Genomic DNA, 13,273 nt, shown 5'->3' on the forward strand with positions numbered 1-13,273 from the left:
AGGAACTAGGTATAAGAATCACTAAGTATGTCTCATCACCTTACCTAAGTCTTTCTAACATCACATCCTCTCAAAACCAGGGTTAAGGGTCAGACACAAACAATCTCCTCAAAAGTCGAATTTTCCAACCAAGGTCAACATTCCTCAAAAGAAAGAGTATTATCTAATGGCGTTAAGGGAGGATAAGCAAAGAACAAAGGACAAGTTAGGAGTACAAGCGTAGCTTTTAAAGTAAAACAGAAGGGAGTTTAAAAGGAGGATAAGCACCAAGAGATTAAGAATAAGGCGAGATACAAAAAGAACGAGAAACGTCTTCAAGGAAGTAGAAGCATTCTTCAAAGGTTGAACAAATCTTCAATCCTCAAAGAATAGGCACTAAATCTTGATCTTCGTAAAATATAAGTGTCCTTTCAATGGAACGGAGATACTCTTGGCGATCACTCAAGAACATCAATATTCCAATTCAAAGACATAAAAATACATTTTTACACCAACAAATGATAACACTAATTATCAGACGTCTCCAATAACAAGCTTTAACACTAATTGACGTTAAAACCAGTGAAAAACATTAAAATATTTTCAAAACCTTTAGTTCAAATTTCTTTTTTTTTTAATAAGGGCAATAACTCCATTAACTATAAATAAGTTCACGGTCATTGATCTAAGAACGCAACAATTATTAAATGACAATCAACAAACATGTTAGTACCTAACAAAGAGCAAACACAAAGAGACTACAACATAAGATCCTAAATCTACCCATCTTACCCGTCTCTCAAGTTTATTATTTTAAGGTCAAGTTATTTATAGTGGGGTGCACAAACGTGCGTCGGGAGCAAATATGCTCTGATACCAACCGTGACACCCTCATTTATTGCGGAAAAGTAAACACGTAATTCTCTGAGAAAAAGCGGTAGGATATGTTTGTAATTGGTTCAACTAGCCAAAACCTGTAATTTCAAAAATTTTCTAAACCAATCACAACATTTCCAACATTCCCAAGAGGCGGGTGCCAAAACCTGCAATGCTAACGAACTACTTTACATGCCATAGCTAACGATAAGAAAATGTAATGATACAAACCCAAAATAGAAAAGGGAGACATATGTCCCTAAAATGTATGTGACATAAAAAGGGTTTAAGGTCACAATGAAATAAAACCAGTCTAGGTCCCAAGGTTACTTTGCTCGCTAGCTCGTCCATGTACCCCATATATGCATCACCTACCTGTCATTCGCATTTTATACAAATACGAAAGCCACGGTCAGTGGGGAGTAACTCCGAGTTCTCCCAGCCACGAAATGTCATAATTAATATAACATGTAAACATAAGAATATGAATACGAATCACACAATGCCTTAGCATATAGATGCTAGACAATCGTGCTTATCATGTGAACAACAATATAACAACACATAGTCCTAGCATGTGAAAACTAGACCGACTCATACTACACTATCATGTGAATCACATAACATCCAGGAATCCAAACTCTATCAACCATAGCCGCCTTGCATCTCACCTTCTATGATTCATAGAATCACCATACAAGAAAGGGCAATATATCAAAGACAGGCATAAGTTCTTAGTCCCGTCAATAGTCACTTTGTAACTCAAGTCTATACCACGAGGTAGGGAAGGTAATCGAACCCAGTATCTTGGCTCCCGGTTACTATTAAGAAAACATGGCCAAGAGACAACACAACCCTAGCCTAAAATCTGCTTGAGACCTAGACATGCGGATACACACCACCGCACCCAAGACTCACAACTTTTTAAAACAAAGTGAAGTGAGTACCCTAAGGACACCACCGAAGGGTCGGCTAGTACTTAAGTCGACCCCATACTATCAAAATTAGTACCGAGGTCATGCCCCAACTTGGATAAACATCCACTAGTCAGGAACACAAAGGCTATCAAGCAGTGAACATATACTCGTCAGAGACTATAAAGACCTATCTATGATGAAGACCGAAATACTCACCTAGGACCTAGTCACAGCTAGTCCCAGCTTGAATATTTTAGCCCACACCACCCAAAATTCACCACATAAGTCAAGTAAGACACCCACTTAACCTTAAGAGGGCAAAAAGTCCTACTTACCAACATAAATTCTAACATTCTATCATGTGAAAGCTATATAAATGTCTATTTACAAAGATACAATCCCAACAGTTCCTCAATAAGAATTCAATACTAATTTCCAATCCTAGCAATTATAACAATATAAAAGGCTTTAGGGAAAACTAGGGCCATTACTACAAAATAAGAAGCTATTTAAATTCAACTAATTACACATGTGAAATAGAGATATAATAAATGGCCTAAAACAAGAAAAAGGCCGATTATCTAATTCATTCAACCGAATTTTTACCCGCAACCCCACTGCGACAGTGCAGGTCAAATTGCGGTGACCAATCACTCAATTAATCGACATCGCATCAGTCAAAGGGACTAAGGCTCGAGTTTTCAAGCACAATCAACAAAACATTACAATTATAGCTATAAAATTCATTTGAGCCTATTAATTACAATTTCATTTTGTAAACTATCCTAACATGTGATAACTATTAATATGAGCACAATTTTACCATCCTTATTATCTTTACTACTAACATTATTCATTCACCTAAACACTTATCAAACAACAGGCACACATTAACTACTAATGTGACATTAATTCGTCGAGTAACTCGGAATAGTTACCTTACGCTAGCAAAGAGACAAGTAAAAACTTGAGAAAGCTTCTAAAACCCAAAATTACTCTTCATCTTCAACCACGTATGAGTCACCTAAAAATAATTATGTGAAAGGACGATATTAACGAATTATCGTTATATAAAATATGAGACGGAAATTAATTTAATTATATTTTAAATAAACCAAACTAGCGTCAAAACAATTTATAGATACGGCCCAAACTCGCGACTTAGCCAGGCCACTGCCTAGGCCACGGCCAGCTGCTGCTAGGCTACAACAGGCCAACCTTATAAAAGTCACTCTCGTCCCAAAAATTAATTCAATCTCAACTCTCTACCCCATCTCTCTCATTACTCCGTCCTATAAAATAATACTCCATAATAACCAGATTTCCATCTCAATTTCAATATTGATATTGTCAAAAGTTCAATAATGAACCATGCTCAACACTTAGAGTAAAACTTTAAGCTTCTTACCCACGAGTCAAGGTCAAAGAAATCGACAAATTAAACACAATACTATTCTTTCAAATTTACCCAATAACCAATATTAGTCCATATATTATATCATCAAATCACAATGAATAAAACATCCGAACGTAAACAATTCTATTGTATAGCACAAGTCCTAAAATTAATTAAAGTCATTCCACATCCCAGCACTTACGCACCTTACAAACTCACCTTCCTCAAGTACTCACATATTAAACAAACCAATAAAGAAAGCATCTCATCTGCATCATCTACCAACAAACGAAGTGCCAAAGCGTTCGACATTCACACATATTGCCCAATTCCTCTCAACCCTCATAATCAACAAAATTGACATTATATACCTACTATATATAAATCGTGATAATAGTACAACAATTTCTTGGTATAAATAAACAATTAACCATATAAATAAATCACAAAAGTACATAAAAGCATCTCAATTGGCACATAATCATACGACCCCAAATAATAGTAATAATATTAGGATCGGTAGAATCGTGTTACCTTAAACGCCCCTTATTCTTCGAATAAATGGTCCACAAGGCACGAGCCTCACCCCGGGTCTTCGAATCCTTCATAAAAGGGCAAGAAAACGGAATAAAGAAGCTAAAAGACGACACTTTTATAAGACGGCGAAAGACGAAACCACTACAAAAAGAAGACTTTCTTACCTTAAAAGTACGAGGAAAGGACGAGGAAGCTAAAGGTACAAAAATTATCGAATTTGGTTGAGAATGGAGGCGGGATCTGAGGTTTGAATGATCGGAAATGGTGACGGTGCTATGTTGTTCTTACTGCTGTTGTTTATTCGAAATGAAGGAAAAGAAGAAAAGAGGGAGTATGTCTGTGTGCATTTACACGGTCCACAACAACAAAAAAAATAATAATAATAATAATTAAAGAATGAGTGACGAGCTTGCTTTCGCTATGTATTATACGTACGTTTCTTCGTCGTTAAGAAACTTCGATAGTTATTAAAACCGTTTCGAGTTAATAAAAATCGGTTTTTAGTAAAAGTTTCAGTAATAAAACGGAATTAATAATAAATAAATTTAATGAGAGAAAATAAAATAAACTCAGCTAGTTAACGGAAATAATACGATATCAGCTTGAATCGGAATTATTAGCGATTTTTACGAAACTAACGGATATTAATAAAAATTGCTAATTTAGTGAAATAAGCTCAAAATAGCTAATTAGACGGTTTTGTTCCCAAAATCCATCTCGGGTTCACTTAAAACAACTTTCATAAGGACTCGTAAAGAAACGGAAATTATTAAATAAACAAACTTGAACTAACTTCAATAAACTTGAACTAACTTTCAATAAACTTATTAATGATTATTAAAATTAACGTATCGAATTATGATTAAATTAATTAATTAGCTAAGCATATATATATAAATCGTTAAATGATGTAATTAAATTCAAAATAGCAATTAAAAGAACTTTATTCAACTTAATAAAATACGGGGTGTTACAATGGGGGTATTGTACGGTTTGGTTTGGGGAGGTTATGCATCCATATCTGTGTCTGCATCTTGTCTTTATTGCATTTCAGTTATCACATTTAATTTATGTTTGCATTGTTGTTTATTTTCGTTAAAATTCAAAAAATTCAATAAAAATCAGAAAATTGTTAAAAATTCAAAAAATTTGCACGTTCATTTTAGCATATAGGTTGAGTCGAAACGGTAGATTTCAATGATGAAATTGCACTGCGTTTGTCTTTTTGCTTAAGCCTTGCATTGAACTGTTATCTTTTAGCTTTGTCTTATTGCATATCTACGAGTTAATGTTTAATTTAGCTGAACGAATAGACTTGACCTGAAAATTTTGGCAACCTACTTATAATTTCTAAGGATTAGAGCCTTATAAACTGGTGTCATTTATGACCAGTTTCATGTAGGATTGTGAGTAGTTACTCCTTGCATAGCATGTTCATTAATTTGCACGTATATGAAATTCAATTGCTCTTTGCCTTCATACATTCGGGTTAGTGGTTGGTGTCACATGCAGGGAGGTGCTTACAATTTCCCTTTTCTTTCATTTTTACCCATAAACTCCACATTAGCCAAATTTGCATGTTGACCCTTAACTACATTCCAAATTTAGCCTGCCTTGTCAAGCTAGTTTAGATTGTTCTGCGGTATATTGTCTATTGTATCAAGTTTGGCTTATATATATTGTTTTGGAGTTGGTATTTATGAAGAAAAGGAGCAAAATAGAAAAAAAAAAAAAAAAAAAGAGCTGAAAAAACGTGAAAAAGAAAAAAAGAGCTGAAAAAACGTGAAAAAGAAAGAAAGAAGAAAAAAAAAGAGATGTTGTTTGTTAGTCGGTTTCACTCCTATGCTTTATCTATATCATTTGAGGAGTGTTTTCAGTTTGGTTTGGTGAGATTTCATGCCAAATGAAGGGCATGTGCTTAATTCATAATTGAGTTGGAAATGGATGTTGATATATGGTTTTGTTTAGGTACTAGCTTGATCACCTATACCTCCACATTCCCATAAATGTTTTGCCGTTTCTTACCCATTGCCTCACTTTACCATATTTTTGTAAACCCTATTTGTGATGAGGACCTTGTTTGGTTGGAATGTGTGTACGGTAGCTAGAATTGTCTATCATATTAGTTGCATGCATGTTTATGTGGGTCGTAGTTTAGGTGAGCGACTATTTTTCTTTCTCTCTTACATATATATGTTCACCCTTTGCTTCATGAGAGAAGAGTGACCCGTGAGAGTCCATTATTAAAAGTCTTGCAAGGTCGACGGTTCAGCTTTATTATAAACATCTTATAACTCGGTTGCATTTGACTGTCTGCTATAAGTGTTAGTTTGCTTGCATTAAATCGGCTTAAGTGGGCATTTGTAGCTAGCTTTGAGTTATATTTTTCCGTTCCATTAGTTGCATTTTAGTTTACTCGAGGACGAGTAAAGATTTGGTTTGGGGAGATTTGATGCGTGCATTTTATATAGTCTTTTTAGCCTAATTTATGCGCGTATCTTTATGCTGTTATCGTGGTTTTATGCTACGAAATGCCCCGAATATGCTACTTTGGTGTATTTTGTCTTATTTGCAGGAATGGAACCAAAAGTAGTGAAATCAAGCCATTTGCCGTCCGTTTTGCATGCATTTGGAGGAAGAGTAGATTTGGAGCGGGAATTATAGCTGTCTTGGGATGCGTGAAGCTGTTTCTGGAGCTAAAAGGACAAGTCAAGGTCAAACTAACGTGAATTATGAGCTGCTGAAGTCAAGATCCACTCGATCGAGTGCTTAACTAGTCGATCGAGTGGTTTAGGATTAAATAATCAGTCGATCGAGTAGTTTATTCATTCGATCGACCAGTTCCTTATATGCCTTTACTCGATCGAGTGATTTAGTTGGTCGATCGAGCGGTTTCTGGCTGGGTTTGCTCGATCGAGTGGTTTTATTCCACTCGATCGAGTGGATTTTGCTACGGGCTGGGCTTTTTAGGTTTAATTCCGTCATTAGGTTTAGCTAATCCTATTTTCTTATAAATAGGAAGTCAGTATGTCATTATAAACTCTCTCACACACTTTTACTTCGTTCCCTTTCTCTCTGGTTCGAATATACTGCTACTGTTACTTTGTTCTTATTTCCGGATCAATAATTCAGTATTAATTCTTTCTCTTTCTTTTCCTCTTTAATTATTATTTATGTTTATTGTTCTTCCTTTATTTCTCGTTTCCCCCTTATTTATGTCTAGCTAATCCCGTAGTATGTTAGGATTAGGGAAGCCGTGGTAGCATGTTTTAATTGACTTGAGTAGATTAGCCTTGCGATAAGAATTGTATTAGGCAATTTAATTGTTATCCGGTCGAATGAATGCATGCAGGAGACCAATAAATCTAGTTAACCCCGACCTGGATCGAAAGATTGGAAGGGAAGGCTTGCTTAGTTACAATAGGGTATTGTAGTGAGGGCGAAAGTTAAGCTATTTCTGCTCTAGGGCGGTTTAAGGACCGAAAGGTGACGACCATAGCTCTTCTTATCAATAGTCTAATCGCCTTAGTATTTCCGATAATATAGCTGCCACGGTGGACCGATTCCTAGCATATTCCCTTCTCTTTATTGTTAAATCCTTCTATTTTTACCTCTCCTTCCTTAACCTCTTAATAGTTTTAGTCAATACAATCAAAACCCCCATTTCTGTGACACCCTGACAGACCGAATTAAACAGATAAATAGCAACTTAGCCTCCCTGTGGAGATCGACCCTACTTACCGCTGACTTCTGTTAGTAGTAACTTAGGTATTTATCTTTGGTACGAAACGACAGTATCAGGTAGCGGTGCTCGAACTGACTTGAGGACCAAGTCGCCCTCCTGGATGTTCCTGGGTTTGACCCTCTTGTTGAATGCCCGTTGTATACGTCGTTGGTATAGCTGGACGTTGTGCAAGGCGTTGAGTCGTCATTCGTCTAGAAGAGTGAGTTGCTCGTACCTTCGGCGGGTCCATTCCGCCTCAGGGACTTGACTCTCCAGTAGGATGCGCAGAGATGGGACCTCTAACTCTACCGGTTGAACCGCCTCCATACCTTATGCTAGGTAGAAGGGCGTGGCGCCTGTCGTTGTTAGAATGGAGGTTCGGTATCCCCAGAGTGCGAATGGGAGTTTGCTCGGCCAATCGCGGTAGTTGTCTTGAATTTTCTTGATAATGGTGATGAGAGTTTTGTTAGCTGCCTCCATCTCTCCGTTAGTTTGGGGACGGTAGGAGGATGATCGATGTCGTTTGATTTTGTATTTGTCCAGCAAAGCTTCAGTTTCCGCCCGGAAGTGAGAGCCTTGATCACTGATGATTTCATGGGGTACCCCATATCGGCAGATGATGTTGTTTTGGATGAACTTGGCCACTTGTTTGGCGGTCAGGACTGCATATTACTACGCTTCTACCCATTTGGTGAAGTAGTCGATGGCGACGAGGACGAAGCAATGCCCCGTGATGCCCACCGGGTTAACTTTCCCGATGATGTCGATGCCCCAGGTTGAGAAAGGCTAGGGCGACGTCATGGTGTATAAAAGGGATGGTGGTATGTGTTGTATGTTGGTGAATATTTGGCAATTGTGGCAATGTTTGACAAAGTTACGGCAATTGGCCTCCATGGTGGTCCAGTAGTAACCTAGCCGCATGATTTTTCGGGTAAGCATCATTGCGCTCATGTGAGGGCCACATTCTCCGTCGTGGACCTCTCCCATGACTTTTTTGGCTTAGTGATGGTCAATGAAAAAGAGGAGAATCCCTTGGGGTGTTCTTTTGTATAGTTGATTTTGGTTTATCACGAATTGTGATGCAAGTAAACGGATGGCTCTTTGTCCTCTTGGGTCAGAGTTGGTAGGGAATTCGTTTTTGGTTTTGTAGTTGAGGATGGCTTGGTACCAAGGTTCATCATAGCTTCCCCCGTCATTGTTGATGGCACAAATGTGAGCTGGCTCGCTCCTTCTCTCGACACATAGGGGCATCGATGTCATGTCGTCAGGTATGTTGACGAGCGCGGCAAGTTTCGCTAGGGCATTAGCAAATTGATTTTACTCTCGTGGCAAGTGGAAGTAGTCGACTTGGTCGAAGAACTCGGCCTCTTGATTGATTTTTGCTCGGTAGGGAGCTAAGTCATACCGGATTTTCCATGATCCGGACACCTGATTGATGATGAGCGAGGAATCGCCGAGGACCCTTAGTCTTTTGATGCCATGTGTGATGGCTGCTTGCAGGCCGATGAGGCACGCTTCATATTCAGCGGCATTGTTGGTGACGACGAAGTCTAGCTTGACCGAGATCGGAACATGTTCTCCCTCTAGTGATATTAGGAGGATTCCTACCCCGAAGCCTCTCAGATTAGATGCACCATCGAAGTATAGGTCCCATGCATCGGAATCGGCACAAAGGATGTCTTCGTCAGGAAGTGACCATGTGTCGGTCATTGGATCCTCGTTGACGGGATTCTCTGCCAGGAAATCGCCAACTGCTCTTCCTTTAATAACCTTGAGGGGTACAAACTTGAGATCGAACTCGGACAGCAAGAGTGTCCACCTAGACAGCCTTCCCTAGTACGGGTATTTCGAAGATATATTTGACCGGGTCCATATTGGAGTAGATGTGGACCGTCTAGCTGAGCATGTAATGCCGCAGCTTCTTGGTTGACCATACTAGGGCAAGGCATATCTTTTCCAGCTGGGTGTACCTTGTCTCGTACTCAATGAACTTTTTGCTGATGTAGTAGATGGCTCGTTCTTCGCCGTCGACTGTTTGTGCTAGCATAGCTCCCATGGCTGTGTCTGTGACAGTCAAGTATAGGGATAAAAGGGATCCCCGGTTGAGGTGGCATGAGGACAGGAGGTTTGGACAGGATTTCCTTTATCCTGTCGAAGGCCTTTTGACAGTCGTCATCCCCATCGGTGTGATCGGAGGTGCGAAGTTTCTTGAATATTGGTTCACAAATCATGGTGAGCTTGGCAATGAAGCGGATGATGTATTGACCTGACCGAGAAATCCCCGAATCTCCTTCTCGTTCCTAGGCCGAGGCATTTGCTGAAGGGCTTTGATTTTGGTTGGATCAATCTCAATGCGTCATTTGCTGACGACATGTCCCAAGAGTTTTCCGGAGGTGACCCCGAATGCACACTTCTGAGGATTTAGTCTCATGTTATATTTCCGCAGGCGAGCGAAGAATTTTCGAAGGGCGTTGATGTGGCCGTCCCGCTCTCTTGACTTGACAATCATGTCATCGACATACACCTCTACCTCCTTGTGCATCATATCATGTAGGAGAGTGGTAGCGGTTCTTTGATAGGTAGCCCCGGCGTTGATGAGGCCGAAGGGCATGACCGTGTAGCAATATGTACCCCACTATGTAGTGAATGCAGTCTTGTGCATGTCTTCCTCAGCCATTTTAATCTGGTTGTACCCAGCATACCCGTCCATGAATTATAGGAGAGCATGTTCGACAGTGTTGTCTACCAGAATGTCAACATGTGGCAAAAGGAAGTCGTCCTTTGGACTCGCCTTGTTCAGATCCCTGAAGTCGACGCAAACCCGAATTCTCCCATCTTTCTTCGGTACAGGAACAATGTTGGCCACCCAATCAGAGTATTCAGACACTTTGATGAGACCGGCCTTGAATTGTTTGTCTACTTCTTCCTTGATTTTCAGGGCCCATTCAGGACGCATCCGGCGTAGCTTCTGCTTCACGGGTTTAGCTCCGGGCTTAATGGGTATCCGGTGCTCTGCAATTTCCCTGTCAATCTCAGGCATATCTCTGTAGGACCAGGCGAATACGTCCTTGTATTCGTGGAGGAGGTCAATGAACTGTTGTATTTCCGAGGGGTCTAGGGTTGTCCATATCCTAAGTTCTTGAGGTGTGTTGTCGGTTCCTACGTTAATAGGTTCGGTCTCCTCAATGATGGGGGTTCTGGCTTCCCATTTGTCAAGTTCTTTGCCTAGGTGAGGTGGGTAGTCACTCAAGTCAAATTCCTCATAGTCATTCAGAATTGCATTCCAGTTAAATTAAGACGAGTCATAAGCAAACTTAGCGTTCATTAAGTTGACACGAGCGAAAAGTTCGGAGAGGACAGACATCTCGTGGTCGGTCATAGGCGACACAGCAGAGGAGGTGGCCCCTGGAATAGGCTCCAGGTTGTCACCTTTCATGGGAGTGGGGATGACCCTAGTAGACTCAGCCTCTGAATCAGCCACGACATTGTGATAAAATAGTGGGAAAGAGACCTTGACTGGAACATCAGGAGTGTTAGGAGCTATGACAGACTGACTCCGACTCAGACTCAGATTCAGATTCTTCTCCGCTTCCCTCTTTGAACATAGGGCCTTCTCCAGTTGTGATCTTGAGAATGCGGCCTCGGCGATCGGTCCACTTGACGGTCTTCCTCCAACCTTGTGTAGCTTTCTTCGGGTCAGTGTCGGAGATCAAGGCGGTTGGGTCAAATTGGTTGTCCTTCAGGGCGATGTTGATAATGTCTTCATAGTCAAGGTGCTTGATGTTATCTTCTCCAAAGAGGAGAGTGACAGCTTGTCCATTGAGGTATGACGACGGCTTAGACTCAGTTGATGCAGTTTCGGTGTTGTCGGGGATGAAATAGCAGTCCTGGAAGACTTCCACACCCGGGTATCTTGCCTTGGCCACAGAGTCATAGATCGGCTCCGGAAATCTATGGTAGAGCTCAGACTCTCCCTCGGGGACAAAGTATCCGTTGAGGGTCAGATGATAGGGACGGGGGATAACTCCGTGTTTCTTGCGTTTTCGAACTAGGAGGTTCATCTCCTGGATATCTTCATCGGTAGGCTCATATCCCGGTCCGAAGGGAATGTTGGGGACCGTAGCCTGTTTCAAGGGAGGTAAGGTGCTCTTTAGTGGATTGAGGGGCAAACCCGGGAAGTAACCCTGGCGCATCATGATGCGGTTGACTGTGAGGTTGGCAAACGGGTCACAATCAAAGGGTGTTGATTCATCAGTTATGGCATTCATAGCTTGGAATCCCCACATTTCATTGTCATCTTCCTCAATAGTCTGGGAGGCTATTCCCTTTCTCATGACAACTTTGATCGGGGAAGCAGGAATTGTGATTGTTTTCCAGTTGAAGGGGACCCTGATCTTCTGGTGGAGAGTTAAGGTAACTGCCTTGATGGCGTGAATCCAGGGACGTCCCAGGAGCATGTTGAAGGAGGCGTCGATGTCGACCACCTGAAAACTGGTTTGCCTTTCCAGTGGTCCGGTTGCGACAGTTAGAGTGATAAGCCCTACGACCTTATGACGAGTGCCGTCGTAGGCGCGTACTCCTTGATTTGTTGGGACCAAATCAGCTTCCTTAATACCCAGCTTGTGAGCAGTCTTGAGGGGAATGACATTTACCGCGGATCCGTCAACTACAAGGACCATAGGCACATTCTTCCTGAGACATTGTACGGTAATGTACAGGGCAGGGTTATGATTGGCTCCGAAGGGAGGGATATCTTCGTCAGAGAAGACGACTGGGTTGTTCAAGTCAGGGGCGTCTCTCGTCATATGTGCTACTATTTCATCAGGGGAAGAGGTGGAGGGCACAGTTAATTTTCCCAAGGCCTGTAGCAAAGCCTGTCGATGCTCAAAGGATGTCGCGTTCAGTTGCCAGATCGAGATCTCGGCTTTTGCCTTCTGAAGCTGCTTGAGGATCGAATTCTCAGGAGTTCTTGGTTGTATGTCTACTTCCGGGACGACTTGGTCGTTTGTTGTTGGAGCGACCGCTGAATTGTTCGGGTTCTGATAGGGGCGTTCAGACCGGGTAAGGTGACCGATCTCTTTCGCCCGTTTCTCTTTCCCTGAGACAATATAGACATCTTCAACATCATCTCTCTAGATGTCATTGATTTCAGGATCTCGAAGGCACCTTGGAGGGGTATTCCTTGGTGGGCAGTTTTTGTGAGGGATATTTCTGTGAGGGTAATTTTTGTGAGGGTAGTTTTTGTGAGGTTGATTATTGTGAGAGTGATTATTGTAAGGGTGATTATTGTGAGGTGCATGCCAGAATGGTCGCGAGGGCAATCCGTCCTGGTGAGGGTAGTTTTGGGCGCTCGGGGGACTCTCCTTCGGGCGTGGTGGTGGAGGATTGAAGATAAGTCGGCGGTAGGCATCGTCAAGTCGGGTGATCCTCTCGGAGAGGCTGGCTATGGCTTCCTCAACCTGTTGGAACATGGTGAGCATAGTTGCGGCACTGAACACAAATACCCCGTCCAAGGGATCTTTCTCCAAGGTGTTTACCTCGTCATGAATTGGCAGGATGAGGTGAGAGCAGTACAGAGTTGGTTCATCTTTGGAGATAGCGTGGATTCCGAGAGGATTTGTTTTGTTGTTTAGCTTAGTTGGTGGGGGTAAAGGCTAGGGATGGCAATGGGTCGGGTTGGATCGGGTTTTGTAAGATCCAAACCCGATCCATTATACTTTTTTTAAACTCATACCCGCTCCAAATCCATACTCGATCCACTACATGATCCAAAACCCAATACAAAACTTGATTTGACTACATAAAAATTTAATCTTATATCAGAAAATTTAAATTTCAAGGTTA

General features: G+C 41.4%; 1 long non-coding RNA gene across 1 annotated transcript; it reads right to left on the reverse strand.

Annotated features, from left to right (window-relative positions):
* Positions 1-959: 959 nt before the first annotated feature.
* LOC141634439 (uncharacterized) lies at positions 960-4,008 on the reverse strand. The gene is made up of 4 exons (XR_012539158.1): positions 3,870-4,008; positions 3,703-3,770; positions 2,711-2,796; positions 960-1,230 (listed from the first exon to the last, which is right to left on the reverse strand). It is a non-coding gene; the product is annotated as an uncharacterized LOC141634439 (long non-coding RNA).
* Positions 4,009-13,273: the final 9,265 nt, after the last annotated feature.

Source organism: Silene latifolia, chromosome Y (genome assembly GCF_048544455.1).
Source record: "Silene latifolia isolate original U9 population chromosome Y, ASM4854445v1, whole genome shotgun sequence".
In the NCBI taxonomy this organism is placed as follows: Eukaryota; Viridiplantae; Streptophyta; class Magnoliopsida; order Caryophyllales; family Caryophyllaceae; genus Silene; species Silene latifolia.